We start from the raw sequence: 24,079 nt of genomic DNA on the forward strand, positions 1-24,079 counted from the left end.
GCTGCTTTTAACAGAATAGCTTCTTTCTACACAGTAGAAAGTGCAGGGGCCAGGGAGGTCAGGGAGGAACAAGAAGGCACAATCCAAGAGTGAACAGGCATAAACAAGAGAGAGGGAACTCTGGGGAGTTTAACCTTCCGAGATCTGGTACATTCTGACTGGGCTCTCCCCCTAACCAATCCTTTGTTTCCCAGACTAGAGTGATAGGCAGGCACCTTCCCTACATCACCCCAACTTCACTGCACATGCACTCTTTTCCCCTTTTGTTCAGTCCTTTCCCCCAGTGATCTGCAGGGAATGGACAGGTGCTTTCCTGGGGAGAGTGAAGCTGTAGCTTGCTGGTGAGGCTGCTCAGATGATGATGTTTCTAATGTCTGGCCTCCCCTTTGCTCTCTTTCTACTGTTAATATTAACTTGCTAATTATGATGACAATGAAGTGAGGAATATTCTACAGAACAAATGGCTTGGTTATATATATATATATGGTATAGAGAAATAATATGGAGTTATGGAGTTATCATTTTCAAGAGACTTATAAGACTACAAGCAGTTGCAATGTGTGGCATATCTGAATCCTGATTTAAACCAACAGAGTCTAAAACATAAAAAAGACAATTTGGTGACAAATGAGCACATTTATTTTGGGTAGTAGATGACCTTAGGAAACACTGAAAATTTATTTAGGGTGTGATAATGACAAGGTATAATTTTATATATATATATATATATATATATATATATATATATATATATCCTACAATATTTTGACATATATAATAAAATATTTAAGGTGAAAAAGGCATAATATCTGGAATTTGCTTAATTATCTAATCCAAGATGAAAAACTAAATTAAAGTAGAAGCAGAGAAGATGAAAACAATTTAAAAAGGAAACATTATTTTTTTTAAGCTGGAAGCTGAATCATCAAACTATTTACTCTCTTCCTTTGTGTATGCTTTAAAGTTTCCATAATTATATATATGTATATAATTATATGTATAAAATAAGTTACTTCAATTGAACTAACATAGGATCCAGAAAGGTAGAATCTTATATAAAATTCTGCTTCAGTTACGTCAATTTTTATTACTTTTTTCTATGACTGGGGTTATGATGAGTGATGTACTGTTTGTTCTAAATACTTAAGAATAAAAATGTCTCCCTGGCCAATGTGGCTCCTTGTTTAGAGCATCAGCCTGAGCACCAAAGTGTCACCCTTTTGATTCCTAGTCAAGGGTGTGCACCTGGATGGCAGGTTTGATCCCCATCCCAGTCAGGGTGAACGCAGGAGGCAACCAATTAATGTGTCTCTCTCACATCAATGTTTCTCTCTCTCTTTCTCCCCCCTTCCCTCTACTTTCTCTAAAAATCAATGGAAAAAATATCCTTGGGTGAAAATTAACCAAAAAGAATAACAATGTCAATAGTAGATGTAGACAAGGCTATTTATAGTCCATTTTGATGAAGATACATGGATGACTTCACTGTGCTGTAGGATGCCAGTGGTGGAAATTAGAGCTTATATAAAACATATACTCTTCTTTGTTTCTTTTTGTTTTTTTTTTCTTTTTTCTTTTGGTACTTCTACTTGTGAATGCCAGCAATAACATGTCTCCCTCCCCCCAAAAGTTTTCTAGTACTTTTTGCTTTATTTATCACTTAAAATTCACTTCACATCTCATTTATGCTTTCTCTGATAATTTTAAATGCTACTCACAAACAACTAGGGTTTTATTCCCTAACTCTAACTTTGAATTCTTGCAACTTACAATTTTTAATTAACATAAAATCAATTTATCTTCATGGTCTCTGGTACTTCTCACTAGGTTTGCTTAACTCCCATGAACAGAAATCAGACAACCTTCCTTTTATAAAAAAAAATGGCTTTATTCTATATATCTTTAGTCTCTCTGAGGAGATAGTTAACAAATTCAAATTGCTATAAATCTTGGAAGCACAATTTGATATACACATTTGTAAGTAATAGTTTGACCATATTATATTTATTTAATGAATCAAGTAATCTTAAAATGATGATCTACAATATAAGAAGTGAACTAACATTAATTACAAAACTACTGTTATGAAGTTTGCAATTTACAGTGAATAATATATATATATATATTTTTTATCCTCACCCGAGGACATTTTTAGATATTTTGTTCAGATAGAGGGAGAGGGAGAGAGAGAGAGAGAAACATCGACGTGAAAGCGACACATCGAGTGGCTGCCACCCACACGACCCAACCAGGGCTGGGGACAAACTGCAACCAAGGTACGTGCCCCTAGCAGGAACTGAACCCGGGTCTCTCCGGACCACAGGCCGACGCTCTAACCGCTGAGCCAAACCGGCCAGGGCAGCGAATAATATTATATGTGAAAAGACTGAACCTCTCTTTACAACGTGAGTGCACTTTTGTTTTTCTGCCCCATAAAATAACAAATTCTCAATGATTTGGTCAGTTATGGATACCCTTAACAGAAAGAAACTCATACCCAATTATATAATTAAGTCTCAGGGAAAATGTAATCACCTGCAAATTTACTTGGTTTACCTCTGCCTCCAAGTTAGAAATGCAGCAAACATTCCCTGCTTCTACATCAACAAATCCCATTAACCTTCTATTACTTGGAGCTGCCACTCATTACAAATCCGCTTCCCATAGTTTATTCATTCCGTAGTTTATCACAAAACAGTCAAACTCCATAATTGCTTATTTGCCACTTAAGAAAGCTCTGTTTCAATTACTAGTAAACCTAGAAGTTCCAATTTATCTACCTTTTATTCAGGTTTCTGTTCAAATGTCCAATTCTAATAAGAGATTTCAGTGATGACATCTAACATTGCATATTTGGTAAACCATATTTTTCAAGAAATTACTTGCATGACGTTATAATATAATACATCACATATATTTGTTCATTATTTGTGTTCTCCACTAGAACAGAAGGTCATTTGTAGAAGGCAGGGGCTTTATCTGCTTTGTGAACTATTTTATTTTCTGAATCAAAGTGACTGGTGCATAACAGGGGAATAAATGAGAACCACCAAAGAGAGGAAACTCTTTCTACTCACCTTGGAAGACTCGCTATCATAAAAGAATCTGCTTGGACTTTTGTTTTAGCACAATTTAAAATTGGAGATTACCCTTCAGAAAATAATAAATATACCACAAAATGAAAAAGACAAATTATGTTGAGAAGGAGAGCAAAACCTGACCTTTAACTGAAGAAAGAGAGAAAAAATCTGCGAGGTGAGAAGATATGTTATCATTGGTAGGTATTCATATTCATACGAATATGTTATATAGAATAGGTAGCATGTTCACAATTAGAAATGGAATTTTTCTTATGAAGAATACATTCCAACGTTACATTCCTGTATATAGAAATAATAATACAAACGGTTAACATAATGATGTTGTAGAGTATTAAAATGACAGAGAATAGAGGTATCATGAACAAGAAATACATAGAACTTGGCTTTGTCAGTGTATAGCTTGGTCAAGTCATGTAATTTTCTGAGTTCCGGTTTACTCATTAACAAATCTGTCTGTTGAAATAATTAAATGAGACCATTCACAGATAGCACTTGTGAAAGAAATTGGTCACTACTATCCAACATCAATGATCTTTCCTTGTTTTTATTGTTGTTGTTTGTTTATTGATTTTAGAGAGAAATAAAGAGAGAGGGTGAGAGAGAGAAAAACACCAATGAGAGAGAAACATAGATTGGCTGCCTCCTGCATGCCCCCTACTGGAAATCACACCAGGGACCTCTTGGTGCATTGGACGATGCTCGGCCACCTGAGCAACACCACTGGGGAATGATCTTTCCTTATTAGTTGGATACACAGCTACTCTATATTCCCAATTTCTCTTTTACTTGGATGTGGCCTTGTGAGTAAGTTTTAGCCAATTGAATGTCAGCCCCAATGAAAAACTCCGTTTCCAGTTCTGGTTCATAACATATCCCATACCTTGTTTTCTTTCCCACATTGCTGGAAAGACATGAAGATGTGCCCTTGGGGAACTTCAGACGCCATGTGTTAAAAATGGCAGGTTCTCTGTCAGCCGGAATCCTTCGGTGACCACACGGAGGACGGCAGTCCTGCGGTCCTTCACATCCTCACTACTATAACGTGAGCAAGAAATACATTCAAAATATGTTCAGTATACTTTATCTTTGGGATTTTTTTTTTCAGGAGATAGTAAAAATTCTTAACATAAACATAAAAATATGGTATATTGAACTTAATAAATACTGGTCAGCTGTTAGTGTTAACACCCAAGGTATGCCAAGAAACATTGCATCTATTAAATTGTTCAAATAATTAATCAGTCACTATGTATTTCATTGGCTGAGATAACATAATGAAAATCTTTGCAAATAGCAATATCAATTTCTAGATACTATCAAAAACTCTTGTATTATAAAATATAGCATTATTTCCCCAACAAGTATATGTTAAAAATAACAACTGCACCCTGGCTGGTTTGGCTCAGCAGTTCGAGTGTAGGGCCTCAGACTGAAGGATCTCGAGATCAATTCCCAGTCAAGGGAAGGTACCTGGGTTACAAGTTTAATTTCCAGCCTTCTGTTGGTGTCATGTGGGAGGCAAGAAATCAATGTGTCTCTCTCACATCAATGTTTCTCTCTCCCTCCCTCCCTTCCACACTATTTAAAAAATACCATTGGAAAAATATCCTCAGGTGAGAATTAACAACAACAACAACAAAATAAAAATTGCCATTGATATATGGACTTTTTATGCTTAAATATAATTAAGTGACCAGGTTAATTTGTCAGTTAAGTGATTTATTCTTAAAAACTTTAGATTTCATGTCATTTAAGTTCCTCAGAGCGCAAAGTTTTACTTTGTTAATGTAAAGTAATTGTGGAATAGATATTAAATGAGTAATAAAACTAATTTATTATTGTAGGTGTCTATTATAATTTATATGTCAACTATACAAATGAACTGTTAAGTTTTATACTAATTATTAGTTACTTTCGATGGGAGGAAATATAAGACATTAACTCTGAAAGCATTATTTATTTAAACCCTGTTTTGTCACTTACCAAATTGAGTCTTACATGTCATTTATTTGCTTATTTTCTTCTACATATTTAGAGGTTATAAGAAACTGACATTTTACTTTTTTATTCTAGAAAGTACCAATATTTACATAAAATAAAAAGCAGTGTGAACAGTCCTAAGGCTTATGTAAAGCCTGTGGGCATGAGGAAATGGGGACCAGGCAGAATGTAGCATGACCTGTTTTTATACCAAAAGAAACTGAAACACTGCGAGCGATTTATTTTATGATAGAAAATTACATTCATTCAAGTAAAGTCACCCTGAATATTTTGCAAAACTGTCACATGGTGTTTTGTCCTTCAAATAGCTACAGAAGCTCAAAGTCATAGGTTGATAACAAATTTGTCAATAAGCGTTAGCCGTATTAAATATGTTTAGAGCAAAATGAAATTGTGAATATTCAATTATATAGCAATCAACATTGTTGATTTGTTTTAATACTTGAAAGACAGGCCCTGCTTTCACACATTAACAACAGACCATCTGTACACAAGTTTGATACTAATTGCCAGTAAAACAAACATTAAAGCTCATTTTCCAAACCTGCAAATTGCAACTTGTAATCAAATTCAAGGTGGTGTTTTCTTGACACTTGAACACAAACCTATAAGTAAGGTAAACTGAAGGTACTAGTATTTTCCTTTGAGTTTTCCTCTTAGGAAAGTGTATGCTCCAGCACTCTTCTAAGTTTGTCAAGAAAGAATTACTATGTGGTTCTTCCGTTAACAGTAATTCCTAAATGTTCATCCTCTTGTTTCTATAAATAACCTGGAATTTCTACATTACTACTAAAATGGCAAAATAAACTATTTCCTTCTTATATTTCTATTGTGAGGAGATTGTATTTCACCAGAATAGAAATGTATGTATTACAATGTGCAACCAGTGAGGAAGACTGGGCATGTTATTTTTAAAATTAAGTTTGAATAATGGATTAAGGGAGACAAGGGTAATAGATCAAGTCCCAACACCTGAGTTTCCAAGAAGGTTTGAGATAGTAGAAGCCTTAGTGCCATAGTCAGCCAGGGCTATTGTTACCTATCAAAACTGTAACAATTAGCCCTGGCCAGTTTGGCTCAGCGGTTAGAGCATCAGCCTGCGGTCCAGAGAGACCTGGGTTCGGTTCCCACTAAGGGCACGTACCTCGGTTGCAGTTTGTCCCCGGCCCTGGTTGGGTCATGTGGGTAGCGACCACTCGATGTGTCCCTTTCACCTCAATGCTTCTCTCTCTCTCTCTCCCTCCCTCCCACTATCTGAACAAAAAAGCAAACAAACAAACAAGCAAAACTGTAACAATTATATACTAAGTGCTAAATAAAGGTACAGCATGACTCACATCTTAAAGAAAGAAATCTTGCTGGGTAAACAAAAAGGTGAATGCTGAAGTTTGTTAGAACAGAAAAGTCCCAAGTTATAGAACTAGATATTAATGGGAAAGAAGTCATGTATCCAAGCTAGGATGGAAAGTTATTGCCATGTTAACTTTCAAGATTCTCAACTTTCCACTTGCTGGGATGATCAAGGTATCTTGAATCTTGATTTGGAAGACCTCCCAGGCAGAAACTAGTTTACAGTGTATTCCCTGGACTTTCTCATTTGATCAGAATGACTGATTGTAATTGAAGATTTATATCACTTACTCAATATCCATTTTTAAAATGCAAATGAAGTATAATAGTTAAAAGGGATTCACTAGCTGCAAATTAATTTGATCCACTTAAATCTCTAAGAGGGCATAAATTGCAGACACAATACATGTGGCCATTTAAATTACCATTAAAGACAGAAGTAGAAGAATAAAATCTCACCATTTGGGATAGCATGGATGAACCTGGAGGGTATTATGCTAAGTGAAATAAGTCAAGTCAGAGAAAGACAAATGCCATATATTTAATTTATATGTGGAATCTAAAGAACAATATAAACAAACAAACAAAACAGAAATAGACTTATTTACAGAGAATAAACTGTGGGTTGTCAGAGGGGAGGGGATGAGGGATTGAGTGAAAAAGATGAAGGGATTGCAAACTACAGATTGGTAGTTGCAAAACAGTCCTGGGTATTTCAAGTATAGCATAGAAAATATAGTCAATATTATTGTAATAACTATGTATGGCACCAGGTGGGTATTGGAAATATTGGGGGGAACACTTTGTAAAGTATATGACTGAGGAGGAAGAGAAGAAAGAAATACTGAGTAGAAGAAAGAAATACTGAGAAAGAAATTCTTTGGTCACTGGGTTTCAGAAAAAGAAATGGAGTACATATTATATGAAAGTAATGGGACAATCTCAAATCAAAGGGACATGTTTAATAGTAAAATGATTCACTTATTAATAACAAGTGTGCAAGGCCTCTTTGTTACAATTTTTTGTGCCATGTGGAATTGAAAATGTTTAATTTCAATTCCGTTATTATTACATTAACATCCTTATTACATCTCTCAATTTCTCTGTGGCTTGTTATTTTCCCCATGACAAGAAATAAACTTATCCAAGAAAATAACTTCTAATACAATCTTTTACAGTATTTTATTATTTAAATGTTTAAAACTCAGAACAGTAAAAACATTCAGGTCAATTTTTGTCTATATCTATTAATCAGACTCCAATTAATGATTCCTTTCTCAGAATTAAAGTTAAAGTGGAAGAAACTGTGCCCACTTAATAACTTAGGCCAGAGGAAACCTACAGAAAATGTATTTGCGTGTATGACAATGAAACCCGATGTATATTTTCAATTGTCTTTAAAATAATACATTTATAAATGGTGGGTTAAACAATCTAATTTTCCAAAGACAAAAGCAACCTGGATAATTAAATATGTGAACAAAAATCATGTGTTTAGTTGTCTGGAACTACTTTATGAAAGGAAAAAAAGAAGATTAAATTTTATATATAATGGAAAAATCACCTTACAACACATATTTCCCAGACTAAACAGTGATTCCTTGACAAGACATAAATTTACAAACACAAGAGATTAATTTATTCTTTTGTATAATTGTTTTGAAAAATTCAGCTTGATAAATTAAACTCAATTATTCTTTGACAATGTATTTTATTTTCTAGTTCCCCAAATAGAATTGTCATAGCATGCATTTTCCTAAGAAGTCAAGAGTGAGTGTATATATTTTTTGACTCATTTGAATCTATTTTGCACTGGAAATACTACCCTTTTACCTAAAATATTTCATCAATTTCAAAAAGTATATTTGAGGAATTTATGGATTTTCCATAAAACAAATGAAATATCTAGGTGCGCTTCAACTATTCAGCCATATATATATATGATTTCTATAAACAGTGCTTACCATAATTCTCTCATTCAGTTATTCTTTTTTTTTTTATCCTCACCTGAGGACATTTTTCCATTTTTTGTTCAGATAGAGTGGGAGGGAGAGAGAGAGAGAGAGAAACATCGATGTAAAAGGGACACATCGAGTGGTTGCCACCCAAAGGGACACATCGAGTGGTTGCCACCCACACGAACCAACCAGGGCCAGGGACAAACTGCAACCGAGGTACATACCCTTAGCGGGAACCGAACCTGGGTCTCTCTGGACCACAGGCCGACACTCTAACCTCTGAGCCAAACCAGCAAGGGCCATTCAGTTATTCTTTTATTTGGGGCAGAAAATAGTATCTTAGCTAGTAGAAAGCATGGATTTCTTCGTAATTTTGGTGAACATAATTTCAGAGTAGGCAAAGCTTGGCTGAACTACTTAACATTTCAGTGGCATCTGGTAGCTGTAGGCTTTGATGACATGTGTGCTTAGGAAGACATCACATTTAATAAAACAGAAACTCGTTATTTCAGGATCAGCTATTCTGACATTCATGTTGATAATGGCATCACCAACCTGCTGTAGTGACATCTCATCAAAGCTACTATTAAGGATGATAGCCTACCATCACCATAACAGGTCACCTTGTCACATCCTTGTCAGGTTGGCATTCCCAGGTTGACCTTGACAGAGTAGATATTCACAAACACTTAGCACTACCAAACTGCAAGCCAGTCACTGAGATCACACTTGAGTATATGCAAGATAAATATGATTTATGGCAAGAATCACACTTTGAAATGCTTTGCAGGGGTAGATTAGGGAAAAAAACGGGGAAGTGGATAGAAAAGGAGTCACAAAAGTTATTTTAACAGGTTTGTATAACAATACAGGAATATTCTTTAGCTAAATCAAGATACATATTCTTTTATTTTTTCTTAAAATACATGGCTCCCTGTGTTTACTTTTACTTTTGTATTTTTAGCAGAGAATAACTACAGAGAAAAAAACATTCCTCTTGTCTCCTAGTGCTACTCCACCGCAGCTGTTCTGCCACAGAGCAACTCAGAGTTTACGTGGAACATCTGACTTAGGTGAGATTTCTAGTTTTTAAGGTGTTGGTAAATCATTCTCTCTTTTTAAACACTGCACTAATTCTATGAGCCAAACAAAATTCAACTTTGTGACCCCTAATGCCACAACTTTCTTTTACTAAATTTACTGATTTTCAAAATAAAACTAACCAAACACAAACAATAAAATTTACCCCATCAATCCTATAATTTTTCCACTAACCTGTATACCAGTTTTCCCCTTTGTGACACATATTGACAAGTAGATTATTAATGTCAAAACTTGAAATTATTTTTAAATTAAGAAAAATTGTTTCTTGCAACATGTTTTTTTTTGTGATTTCTTTAAAAATTCTTTAAAATTTATTTTTTAGAGTACAAGTGTCCGAAAACCAGGAAAATGTAATCATTATTTTGTACTACCTTTACAAGTAACGTGAAAGTATTTCTAAGCCTGATAGGCTGACTTGAAAACACAGGGGAAAGATTGTCCCTGACAGAGAAACTCTTAGACAATTTCATGATAGAACTGAGAATAGCTCAGCAACCACCTTGGGAGCAGAGAAGGCCCAGGCCAGCAAACCTTGACATTAACCTGATTACAGCCATTAACACATCTAAAAAAAGAACCTGTTACTCAGCAGGGGGCTTAGCCAAATACAGAAATACAAACAGATAGGATTGAAGTATTAAATATTATGTAAGTGCATTTTACCTCTTTCCAGGAGAGCAGGTGCTTAGATATTAATCATTGACTATATTATTACCAGAACCAATTCTAAGACTATATATAGTGTGAGAACAGGTAAGTGAGGGGGTGAAATTGACACGTGTTGCTATTCGATGTGCTGTGGGTGATGTCTGCCGAGTGAGAAGGTAAGATTCTGTCCCTGGCACTTTGTTGGAGTTTGCTGCAAGAGCTGCTGTGACACATTGTTTTTATTTATCTTAACAAAGACCCAGTAGTCCCCCTGCTCGTTTACCTCCACCTGATACTCAGCACTGATAATAACCCACCCAGCCCCAGGCCTGCTTGACCACCTGGTAGATTTTAGCTAGAGAACTAGAGCATGGCCTCCACTTCTCTCACCCTTGCAAACCTTCCTCCAGCACGGCTTCATCCTCAGAATCCGCTCACCTCTCCCAGGGCAGGGAGGGTTCCTTCCATAGCACAGGTGAGAGTGCTTGAGAAAAGCTAACTTCAGCTCCCCGTGTGTTGTCCCACAACTTCTGTTGTGGAAACACCCCAGAAGTTGTCTTCTCCCAGTACCCCCAAAACAAACAAATGACCCTTTTCCATCTGTACTCACCTATTATTTTTTTCATACTAACATGACTTGGTTTTCTAGTTTCCCCCAACATCTTCCAACTATTTTCTTCCAAAAAGACCTCAGCCTGGATAGAACGAGTATCCTACTCACTACCTTTAGAACATAAAATAATAAAAACACTATGACCTAGGCCACCAAGCTTAGCTTTCGATATACAAAATGCAACCCAATGTAGTCTAAAATAATTATTTCTTCTCTGGAAAAATCTTGATTCTAAATCCTAATAAACACAAGAAATAGTACTGATACCACTGTAATTAACTAATTATTAATAACAGGAAAGAAGCAAAGGCAAGGCCAGATATTATAGGGTGTTCCCTGCATAACATTTGGGAAAGTGGACCGGACAAAGGAAAATAGTAAAGTTAGGATGACACAGGAAAAGTACTTGCTGCCAGTCACACCTGGGAACAAAGGTTATTTGCCAGAATGGGCGTGGCCCCAAGAAGATTGGGATACTTAAGCCCCTTAATAAAGAAATTTACTCTCTTGCCCTGGCCAGTTTGGCTCAGCGGTTAGAGCGTCGGCCTGCGGTCCGGAGAGACCCGGGTTCGGTTCCCGCTAAGGGCACGTACTTCGGTTGCAGTTTGTCTCCGGCCCTGGTTGGTCGTGCGGGTGGCAGCCACTCGATGTGTCCCTTCACGTCGATGTTTCTCTCTCTCTCTCTCCCTCCCTCTCTATCTGTACAAAAAATGGAAAAATATCCTCGGGTGAGGATAAAAAAAATAAATAAAAAAAAAAAAAGAAATTTACTCTCTTGACATGTTGCACTTGACTTCTGGCTTGGGCCACTCCTTTGCTCCTGCTTCCTGCATTTGCCCCCATTGGCTGTGTGGCCATGTGGACCCCCCCCCCCCCACGATGGACAGATGGACTGCAACTAGCCTGATGCTGTACGGGACCTGGTTCCAACAGGGAAAAGAAACTCTGGACACTGGCTTTGCTTCTAGCTTCACTGAAACCCCAGCTACCCTTCTATGACTGGACTAAGGAAAAATGGGACTTTAGAATAAACACAAGTTTTTTAATACCACACAAATAAAAATCACTCATTTTATTGTGCGAGACTCAGAAAATTATTTTTCTTGAAATATGATAAGGACTCCACCCATAGTAGCACTCAGTGGGGAAAAGGACTCCTTATTTTTTCTACAAAAACAGTCCTCTTCTACTACCTTCCCACCACTAGGAAGATGATTAGACATATAAAAAGACAGAACATACAACACATTACATATTTTAAAAGTAGTCCTCTATTTTATTCATTACTTTTGATCACTTTTTTTTCTTTATTGATTTTAGAGAGGAAGGGGGAGAGAGAAAGAGAAACATCGATGAGAGAAAACATCAATTGGCTGCCTCCTGCATGCCCCCAACAGATCAGGCCCACAACCTGGGCATGTGCCCTGACTGGGAATCGAACCAGCAACATCTTGGTGCATGGGTCAACACTCAACCACTGAGGGCCTGGTACTTTTGATTACTTTTTACTATATACACTGACTATCTACACAAGTTATTTTAAAACTCTACTTAACAATAAGTAACATTGTTAGCTGTTTTCAATGTGCAATTATATGTGCAAAGTGGTAACATATTTTTGCTTTATTCTCACCCAAGGACTTTTTTTTTGCATTTATCTTCAGATAGAGCAGGAGGGAGAGAGGAGGGAAGAGACAGAGCGAAACATCCACGTGAGAGACACATCGGTGGTTGCTACCCACAGTGGTAACATATTAGTTCAGTTAATCTTTACTATTAATACCCCATGTTTAGAAATTAAAAGAGTATGGCCCTGGCCAATTTGGATCAGCAGTTAGAGCATCAGCCTGTGGACTGGAGAGTTCCGGGTTCGGTTCCTGGTAAGGGCACATAACCTCGGTTGAGGTTTGTCCCTGCCCTGGTTGGGGTCATGTGGGTAGCAACCACTCGATGTGTCCCTTTCACGTCGATGTTTCTCTCTCTCTCTTCCTCTCTCTCCCTCTCACTCTGTCTGAACAAAAAATGGAAAAATGTCCTTGGTTGAGGATTAAAAAAAAAAAGGAAATTAGAAGAGTATGGCTTAGGTGAATCAACTTGCCTTACACTAAAGAGCTTCTAACTGAGAAGCTGGTAATTTAATGACAATAAATCTGGCTCCAGAGCATCTGCTGTTAACTGCTATTTATCATATAATGTTTATATTCATATTGATTAATTAGGTATCTATTAAGCATTTCCTATGGAAAAACACTTTGCTAGATATGTGTGCTACAGTACCTGAAAGTTAATTTAACAGACTTTTAAGGAGCTTTCAAGGAGCTGTTCGAAGGAGTAGTAATGAAACCTGTAAATAAGTACATTTGAGCGTAATGGGTCAATCATCCCCAAATAGCTATAGATGATCAAAATACGTTTCTTCTTTTTTCAAATTTGTGTTTTCTTCCTTCTTCCACTTTCTAACATGTTTCACATAGTTGATCTGTGAAAATTCATGATCAGTGTCCTCTTATGTTACTAGCAGAAGGAGAGCCAGAATTTGTTGATTCAAATGTGTCTACACTGCTTTTGAAGGTGTCAAGATGTTCTGCTTCCAGGTGTGACCAAGTGACACCAGTGGCACCTTCTGGACCACACTGTCTCAAAAATACCAGCATTCACTGTCCTGTGGATTTCTTTTCCTGACACCCAATCTGGGGATTGTTAAAGAAAAAGAAATATTTATGACACTTGTTAAAATAGTGAGGCAGACTTTACTCAGGACCATCATGTATAAAAACCACTGCTATAGTGTCTTGCCGTTCGGGAGAGAAAGTTGGCTCAACTCTGAATACAAGGAAAAGCCAAAAATTATAGTCAAGGATGGGGGCAGATCAGTGGATGGAAAATTACTAAGCGAAAACATCAGAAATAAAGATTGGAATCCTGGCTTCATCAATATAACAGGATTTTTTAAGTCAATTATTTTATTGAGGGAGACAGATTACTCCAATGTTAACTGGTTGTAGGCAAAGGAAAGAAACATATTAAAAGTCAAGTGTGTTGGTAAAGGAAGCAGAGTACTAAAGGCTCTGCCCAACAAATATTCTGAATCCAGGGTTTCAGTATTTCTCCATGGCTTGATTTCTCACGGGTCACTTGCTATTCAAACGTTCTGGAGACCAAAGGAGATAGGATCCTTTCAGTTATCAAGCACCAGTCTCAGGTCTTCCCTCAGCCAAGGCATCCAGTGAAAATATAATTATGATTCGGATTCCTCTGGAGGATGAGGAAGTCTCTTTCACATCGCATTGCGTGTTTCCTGCCCTTGGTCCTCTGTTCCATGTACTCATTCTTCCAGCATTTTCTCATCTCCCGATCAAGATCATTGCAATGATCAAAAAATTTCAGAATGCTGTGATTTTTGTGACATTCCTTAAGTAAGTTAATCAAAACGTTGCATTCTTCAGTGTTCAAGTGTGCAGATAAGTCAGGATGCATCTTTAGGAGAAGGTGATGGAGCACAGCAGAGCAACCCTACTGGCGATCACACCAGGGGGGCTGCAGTGGAATTCACCAGCGGAGGCTCCTCACCCCAAGGCTGCCTTGCCTGGGGGCCAGAGCCAGGCCAGCTTCTGGTGGAGAACACTCCTATACACTCCACAGCTGACCGGCTTGCCAGGCCCTCTTAATGGGATTCTTGCTGAAGGCAGGCCAAGGTGATCAGATATCAGCTGGGGATGGTGGGAGGTAAGGAATTTGGTCAATTATGAAGGGTAAACAGATGTGAAAAGTAGTGGAATCTGGTTAAAAATGACTTAGCAGGATTCTTGCTAAAATTGGGCTCTTGAGAACATTCTCAAGGATGAGGCCTAGCTAAAAAATAGAGCTCAGAGGGGACTGACTAAGGTTTAGTCAAGGAGAGAATCTTTGTTGGGATCAAACAATTTTCTGGAATAAACAAAGCCTTGCTCCAGATCAATCTAGAAAGCACCTTGCCTTCTAAGGTCATAATCCTGACTCTGCCCTTATCACCCTTTGACTGTGGGGAAGCTACCTTTCCTCTCTATACCAATTTCCTTCTGTGAGTGAGGATGAGAACTACACTCTCTGGGTCAAAAGGATTAAGAGAGGTAATTTATATACTATGTACACAGTGCCTGAAATGCTGTAGATATGTTAGTATTATTTTATTTTTATTAGAAGTAAGCAAACTTTAATAATAAAATGGTTGAAAAAACATACTTCATACAATAAATATTGATAGGATTCTATTATAATAATAGTGTATGTGTAAATGAACTGAAAACCTATTCATATTCAGGTAAAAAAGCTTATTTAAAAAATAAAGTTTCAATTTTGAATTAAGTACTGCTAAATGATATTTTTTTCTACGTCATTGTCTTACCCAATATGAGTACATCAGTTCAATTTATTTTTCCTCTACGAACTATCAAGCAGGTAGAAAATTCAATTAGCAAATATCATTTGTAAATATCCACAGAGGTACGACTTGATATAGAAAAAAAAGTAATGATAAACAGAGGAGATTTGAACTGTAAGATATTATATGAGCCTAGCATTTTCCTGGAGAAGAGTTCTTCTAGTCTTCACTAATTCCTAAAATTCTATGCTTACTGCAGCAATAGAATATTTTTAAAATCATTAATGAAGTATACCTCAGTATTAAAAAAAATCATATATTTACTATCCTATATAATTTCTAATAATGATAAAAGCATAAGTAGACCAAAATGTTAAGGATTGATATTCAGAAAGAACTGATTTTTGTTGAGTGAAATAAATTGTTAAGTGGATTGTACTATGTTCCAGAATCATTTTTATTTTTTTCTAAAGTAAATAGAAATTTGAGTCACCTTGACCTTTTATAATAAGGGGCAAATTATCCCAGATACACAACTGCTACATCTGCTTCCACACTCAGTTTTAATCAGAGCTTTAAATTTTTGTGTCTTAGCGATTATTGCAAAGAAACAGCAGAAATAAATGAGATGTTGCTTTACCCTGGCAGATTAAATCATGACTCAAGGTAACATTCAGGCGACATTACAAGTTGTCAACAGCAGTGTGCCCTACTTTCGGAAGAAAGAAAAAAAAAATGCATGAAGGTTGTTTATTTCCCCATCCAATATAAGTGACAAGGTTGAAATGAGAAGGCTGGTGTGTCTATGAAAATATATCACCCTTTAAGTAATCCTATTATTAGGCACAGTGGAAGCTCTGTCTTGGAGAAGCTTCCCATACTGCGGGTAATTATCACAATCCAGCATGCTAATTGCTTTTCGATCTGCCGGCTGTGCTTTCAGTGAGTCTGGTTGAGCGTTCCTGAGCTGCACCTAAACTGCTACTTGATGAAAGCAACCCTTATCAAAGGACAGCATCATCTCTGACTATAGAATCAATAGGAAGGCATTATCCGAGGCTTTCAAGTTTGGAAACATTCTTGTCAATAGACTTTTGCTCAAATACTGTATGTTTCAGGGTCATTCCTAAAAATCAGCACATTCCCAAAGTCTATGAATGTGGAACACATAGGAAAGCAATGAGCAAGGTTCAGCCAGGGTCTTCTCTCTGTTGGAGGTAAATGCAGTTAAACACCAAAATCTTTTAGAAGCTTTGGTGTGCAATAAGATATTTCCCATGACACAGTGGACATTTGAGACAACTGGGCCTGAATCTTAAGATTTATAAATGTGTTTAGTTCTGTGTATATGATGTGTATAATATATGTTGTGTGTGATATATATAATATTTATAATGTGTGAAACTTTGTGTTTTATATGGTGTGAGAATCTAATTTCATAGTGTGATATTATTTCGTATTTTTAGACTAAACAAACTAAAACTAAAAAAATAAAAGAAAAGCAAATTTTCTAAAGTCACCCAGTAAGTGACAATATCAAGGTTTAAATTCAGGCCTGTATAGCTTCAGCATTCATACTTAGTGCAAATTTTAAAATCATGATAGAAATGTATATATATGTTAAGACATCTGACCTATAGAGAATTATATAGAGGAGTGGTACTCATATTTACCAGACTCAACATATCATTTAATAATAAATATTTTCATTGTTCACCTTTTTTTTTTTTTGGTACGTGCCCTTAGCAGGAACTGAACCTGTGAATCTGGGACTCTCTGGTCCACAGCTGACGCTCTAACCACTGAGAAAACCGGCCAGGGCTCCATTGTTCTCTTTACCATGCCAAAATTCAATTTAAAGAGAATAATTTGACTTTACAATTAACCAATAAAAGCAATTTAATGCTGCCTTGAAAATTATAAGAAGAATTTAAAACACGCTTTGTAATAAAACCTATTTTAATATATAAACATCAGACACAGTGATGGAGGAACTATAATAAAATAAATACACACCACATAGAATCAGCATGAGCACAGCAACTTCAATGTATAACATATTTGAGTAAAGTTTGAATACACTACAATCTTATCTTGTTTTTTCTCCCCCTCTGGAGTAAATTTGTCTACTAAAAAATATTATTATATAAAAACCACATGTTTACAGGAAGCACATTTTGTTTATATTTTTTTAAAATTCCTACTTCAAGGTTAGATACTAATAGATTTTTCACCTACATGATGGACAGAGGATGTTTTCCAAATGTGCAGTTGCTTTTATGTGTGGGACTGCCCAGTCACCACTGGGCATCTAAACACCCCGCCTTCAAATGCCTGCAGTAACTTCCACTCATCAGGAGAAGCAAACCTTTTCTATTTTCAAAATATTTCATGAAGAATAGTGCATTATTTTCTTTACATACATGCATGTGTTTGTATATGTGTGCATTTTGTATATGTGAATATACATGTTACAATACAGATGGAGTCATTATATTCTCTTTGCTCTGTGACAAACTTTGTATCTAATATACTTGAAAGAGCTTTCCAAATCTGTTAACACGTATACATCAGCCAATTGTTTTAAACATCTGCATAGTATTTTATGGAATGTATTGCCATAATTATTTTGCCATTTTCCTATTCTCACATATACTATTTTCATCTTTCTGTTATTTTTTTCTATTTATTTCCATTATCTTTGTAATAATTAATTTTATTATTTTCATCTTCCTGGTCTTAGTTTTTGGTTTTTTTTTCCAGAGTCCCCGATTCTAATTTACTTGGTTATTGTCAAATTAATACAAATGACTTTTTATTTTTTTTTATTATTTTTTTTTAATATGAATTTTTATTTATTTTTTTGTTACAGATATTTTACCTTTTTACCCCATTGGCACCCCCCACCCTACCCCCCCTCCACCCTGTCCCCAGCTTAGTTGTCCATGTCCATTGGTCATGCATACATGCATATAAGTTCTGTGGTTTATCTCTTCCCACCCCCCACCCCCCATCCCCTCTTCTGAGGGATGTCAGTCTGTGCCCTACTTCCATGTGTCTGGGTCTACTGTATTCCTCAGACTGTTATGTTCATTATATTCCGTATATAAGTGAGATCATGTGGTATTTGTCTTTTTCTGCTTGGCTTCTTTCACTTAGGATAATACTTTCCAGGTCCCTCCATGTCGTCTCAAAGGATAAGAGATCTTTCTTTCTTACCGCTGCATAGTACTCCATTGTGTATATGTACCACAGCTTTTTTATCCATTCATCTACTGGTGGACACTTGGGCTGTTTCCAGATCTTAGCTATTGTAAATAGTGCTGCTATGAACATGGGGGTACATATATTCTTCCTGATTGGTGTTTCAGGCTTCTTAGGGTATATTCCCAGCAGTGGGATCACTGGGTCAAATGGAAGTTCAATTGCTTTTTTATATTGTAAGCATTAATAAGTACATCAATAGTGTCAGTTAGGGTTTGACAACAGTGTCTAATAGTGGCTTTCAGACAACATAGTGATTTGTGAAAGTGTCTACTTTAGTGCAAATGTGGGGCCAGTTCTGAACCCCCTATCTTCCTGAAAAGTGCATTTCTCTGAACATAGATGTTTGCAACCAATGTAGGCTAATTTTTATATTGAGATGCTTCATGACAGTGAATTTTAAAAAAACTTCACCGTTTGGAACTTTTTTAGAACGATAAAGATAAATATATTTCTACTCTCCAACTGGAGAAAATTTACTTACATTCTTGGATAAAGAAAAAGACACTTTGTCTTTCTGCCTCTGTTGACAGGTACCAGCAGCCCCAAAAAAAGGCCAGAGTTTCTTACTTGAGGGTGGCTCTCCTGTATTGTATCCCGCTCCATGTGTAGGTGCCAACGGAGCCTCTCTGCATCGCCCAGTGGAGATTGTGGCTCAGGGAACTGACACAGCATGTTGCTCTGGCTTCTGCTTTTTCTGAGTGTGATAAACTGTCTTTGTCTCTGACTCAGGTCTCTTGGGTTGTCAGTGTGTACACACACACACACACACACACACAAGCATACATATTTGTGTGTGTTATAGCAATGAAAACTAGTCCCTACAGTGGGAGAAGCAAATAAATGATGCAAAATATTGCATTTAATACAGAAAAGTAGATTTTTCTTGTGACCTTCGGCAAGTCAAAGAATTAGTTATACTTTAACTTTCACATTTGCAAAACAAATTGAAATAACCATATAGCCTTTAACACTCCTGAAGCCAATACATTTTCTGAAGATATTTCTATGCAATAAAATATTTCTTTCAAAACTAATTATGCACTGGCTATTCTGAAACAGCTGGCGTCTCTTCCACGCTGCTAGCTACAAGGACAGAGGTGGATTAAGGATCTGTTGAACTATACACGGAATCTTAAAGCTTCTGCTCAGCATTTTGCTGGTCAGATTTAGTCATTTCTCCACAACTGTCTTCAAAAGCAATGTGAGTATAATCCTATCATATGTCTGGAGAAATGAGAACTAATATTTTGAAACCACATATTACATCTCTAAGCCATGATCTTTTGTTCCATGAAGTACAAATTGTCATTCCAGAAAATATATTATCTTGACAATTTGATACAATGGATTCACAAATGAAAAAAGAGAGTTAACATGTACAAGGAGTTTCTAAATAATACCAAGTTTATTATTCTGCTAAAGCAGAACAGAATGTTGAGTGACAAAAAGGTCACATCATCCAATATTGTCCACTCAACAAGCCAGAATTAGTTTTATTTTTTTAAAATTATTTTTAAGAAAATTGTCCTAATTTAATTGTATAGGAAGACTTTGGGGAACCATGTTCAAGCAACAGCTAAGCCTTCCAGCAAGAATCCTTTTAACTTTTAGTACTTATATAAATAATCAGATCTCTAGATTCTGATAACATGAAGCCAATTAAATTGTCTGCATGTATTTGTAGGGTATTTTACTCTCTCTTCTGCATTATCTTCCTGAAAGCAAAACCCTGAGTCTTGCTTCCATGTAATACTTCTCTATAGATTTTTAAAATTTTCCTCAGGTTATTTTTTCTTCCCTCCTTTCATTAAATATACTTTGGAAAACATCACCAGTGGTATTTTTATTATCAAATCCAGCAGACACATTTGGTCCTTATCTATATGGATCTTTGTGAGATATTTAACACTGCTAATCAAGAAGGCAACCATCTTCCCATAAGGATGCTAAGTAGCCTTCCTGATAAATGTGGTTCATCAAAAGAAGAGGCCCTAAAAGTGCATTAGATATAATTAGGAGGTACAGTCTCTTCTACAACTTTGCTTAACACCAATTCTGCTGCAAAAAGATTGGGTGATGGAACAGTAAATTCTGTTTTTGACATGCTAATCTGTGTCACAGGAACTTCTCTAAGTGCTGTGAGTTCTCTGTGCTAGAGAAAACTCAAGAGTGATTTCTGATTTCAAAAATGGCCATATCTGTTTTTGGCAAAGCTTTTGGTAATACAGCTGTGAGCTCCAGGCTTCATGTAAATTATTTAACACCTAGAATCCCTTTGTGTTTTGTGAAAGATAAACTGAATAGAATGTATTTGTACCCATGTGGAGTAACAAAACTAAGAAAAATAATTAAAATAGGGCAGATCTTAGGAATGTTTTTTGGAACACAGAGAGTAATATAAATGTTAATTTTCTGCATACATTTCTGATTTCCAGTTGCTGTTTTTTAAATTTATTTTTTCCTAATTGCTACCTTCTATGACTTTTTAAAACTCTTGGTTCAATAAAATTATATAAACCATGTTTATATTCATACAAGATATTGTATCCTAAGCTATTAGGAACATTACAATATGCTTGCTTCTTTTGGGTGGTTTTTTTTTTGGTCTGAAACATTATCAAGTAGGAAGGTAAAAAAGATGCAAACGGTAATGCCAATGATTAGATGTTTTAGAGCAAATGCAATGGTTTATCGTAATGTTGAGTAATAAATACAAATGTTATTCTACTTCCAAGAATCATTCTTGACTCACATAGAGTAAAAGCTATTTAGAATTCTTTCTTCATGAGACTTCCTTTATGGCAGAGCTTAATAAATTGAATAGATTTCAGGACTATTCTCTATAACTGAATGATGAATAGAAAATTCCAAATGTAGAAGAAATATTATTGTTATTTTCAGAATTATTAATCAAAGAAGGCTTAAGCAGTAAAATAGAAAGGATCACAGTTGCCTACAGGTTATATATTAGAGTAGTATGGAGAGATTTAACTGGGAGAAAAGGGAGACTCATGTGACATATTTGTTGAATGTATGTATGTACAATGGGTGATTTTCACTCATGTCAATTCTTAAGACACCCCCCAGATATTTTATCACATTTACTTTTTATCAATATAATTTTTCTTCATTGTACTTGTCAATATCTGGGGGGAAAAAACAACTTTTTTTTGTTGTTTATTTGGTCATTTGTATATCTCACTATTCTAATGCATACTCAAAGATATCAGGAACTTAGACTTCTTTATTGCTCTATCCCCAGCACATATAATAATGTGTAGTACACAGGAAACAATCAGTATTTATAGAACTAATAAGAAAACTGAAGTAATGACAGATTTGAATAGGACTTGAAAGTTTTCATTAGTCTTGGGAGTTGCAGAAATCAAATCATGTCTTAGCCTTTAAGATTGACATGGGTAAGCACGGGAATTAAAGAAAATATCTCAAAGTTAAAGTGAAACTTAATTGTTTGTATGTAATCAAGAAGATCAAGAGAAATATAAAAACTAGATTGAGTGTCCTTTTTCACAGACACTAGGAATCATTTCACAAAAACTTGAGTGAACAGGTCCGAGGAACAGAAGATAAATAGACATACATTCTAACTTAAAAGAATGTCATTGCTGACCCACTGAGTCTGATGTTTTGGCCTCCTTTGTGTATTCTCTTCTTTATACGCAACACTGCTTGTCTACGTGTGCTCTGAATACCAATAAGTTCATTCATGGGTGCCAAAGTTTGACATACACTAGACTAATTATATAGTAAAAGGGGATAGTGGGAAGGCTGAGAAAACAATGCTACAGATATAGGCAGGGTCCAAATGCTAAATGTTAAGTAGTTTCCCTTCTCCTATGGAAAACAGGAAGCCATTAAGAATTTTCATTGAAAAATTAATGAGTATGATTTATATTTTAAAAATAAATATTAAAGAGTTTATATTTTGACAGGGTAATCTGATCACAAATCCCTAACTGAGCAGATCATGACAAGTAGTCAAGCCCAGGCCTATAAAATGTTTGTCTTTGCCTTAAGCAAGCCCTTGGAGGCATTAACTAGAGGAACACATGATTTTGTTAACTATCATGTAATCCAGTCATAGATTTTTCCTGCCTTGCTTTCTTTTCCTAAACAGTCCCTCCTTAACTCAAAATGTAGAAAACGATCTGTAAAACTCATTTTTTGGAGCGGTTTTTAGATCTTGTTTCCTGACATGTCATCGGTTTTGTTCCAACTCAAAAATTCTCTACTGGTTTTGGCATTCTTTGGTCAACAAATCAAAAGGTAAAATATTGTGACTAAATTAATTAAAGCACTAAGATAGAAAATATAGTTAAAAATTAGAATATACTCATGTATCTCTTCAAATGCATTCGTCCTGGGGTTTGACCAAGTCAGCCTTAACCAGGACTATAAAAGAGGGTGACATGGTGTAGGAGAGAAAGAAGGTTTCCCTATGGGTTTTAGGTAGGCTAAATTGAGACAAGAAAAATAAAAGTTTAAGTGAATAAAGAAAAGAAGAATTCCTGTTCAGGCCATAATGCAATAACACAGAACAGACTTAAATTCTAACTTTAAATAACAGAAAAACTGAGCACAGTAAATTAAACTATTGTTTCCAAAACATTGGAAACAGAACAGTACAAGACTGAACTCCCTGGGAAATAAGAAAATAAACAATATAAGATCCATAATCATCAAAATGTTCTGCCTGGCACAATGTTCAAAAGCAGGGGAATGTGAGCAGATCCCTGTGGCCTTGCTGAGTTGAAGAAGAGTTCACAGTTCAAGAGGCTGAAGCAGCAGGAAATTGTGGGTCTGAATTCTCAACAGAGGGTGTTAGTGAGTTAATAAATGCTGGAACTTGATCTGAACCCAGTTGATCTGGCTTCGGGGCCTGTGCTTTAACTACTCTGCTATGCTTTCTATACAGAGAGATTATGCTATTTAGACAAGTCTATAATTTGTCAGTTATTTCATCTGAGATGAGTATAAGTACTTCTTTCTGGCCTGTTGCTCACTTCTCAAACCCAACCCTGTGCTTATAATTATGCATATCTTAAAACAAGCTTATTCTGGGTCAAGAAGTCTGCTCTCTTATTAGATTCACATTTCAATGATATCAAAGATTTACATCTCCAGAAGCATCCAGCTGCACTCTGTTATTAACTGACTGAAAAAGGAGATAGGTATTTTCAGGGGGAAAAGGATGTAAAAAAATTATATATAACATAACCTATTGCTCCTGAATTGAAGGATTCTCATTGGAGAGTTATTTGTGTATATCTTAGAACTTATCTTTTAGAAGATAAGGAAGGACAGAGAAACTTATAGGCTAATGAGTAAAGATGAAAATAAATTTTAAGATTTTCATTTCATGAGTTTCATTGCATATTTTATAAACTTAGGATGTGAGAATCTGAAGAACAACATATATTTAATGGTGTAAACAGCAATGCAATGCCTTTAATATAGAAACTATGAACAACTTATTTCTAACATTTTTTATTAAAGTAGACAGGACAGAGAAGTTTCATTTCATAGGTCATTTGCTCATATTTTGTTGAACTTAAAATTGAATTATAACAGTTCCCTCTGTCCAGATTCACCTTGAAGACCTTCAAAGCTCAACTCTTTTGTAATGCAAGGCCATGTTCATATGATTTGAGGAGAG

The 24,079-nt window shown here is 35.9% G+C and overlaps 1 pseudogene; it reads right to left on the minus strand.

Annotated features, from left to right (window-relative positions):
• Positions 1-14,013: 14,013 nt before the first annotated feature.
• Positions 14,014-14,287, minus strand: LOC118641590 (annotated as a pseudogene).
• Between the last annotated feature and the right edge of the window lie 9,792 nt (positions 14,288-24,079).

This window comes from Molossus molossus, unplaced genomic scaffold (assembly GCF_014108415.1).
Source record: "Molossus molossus isolate mMolMol1 unplaced genomic scaffold, mMolMol1.p scaffold_m16_p_3, whole genome shotgun sequence".
Lineage (NCBI taxonomy): Eukaryota > Metazoa > Chordata > Mammalia > Chiroptera > Molossidae > Molossus > Molossus molossus.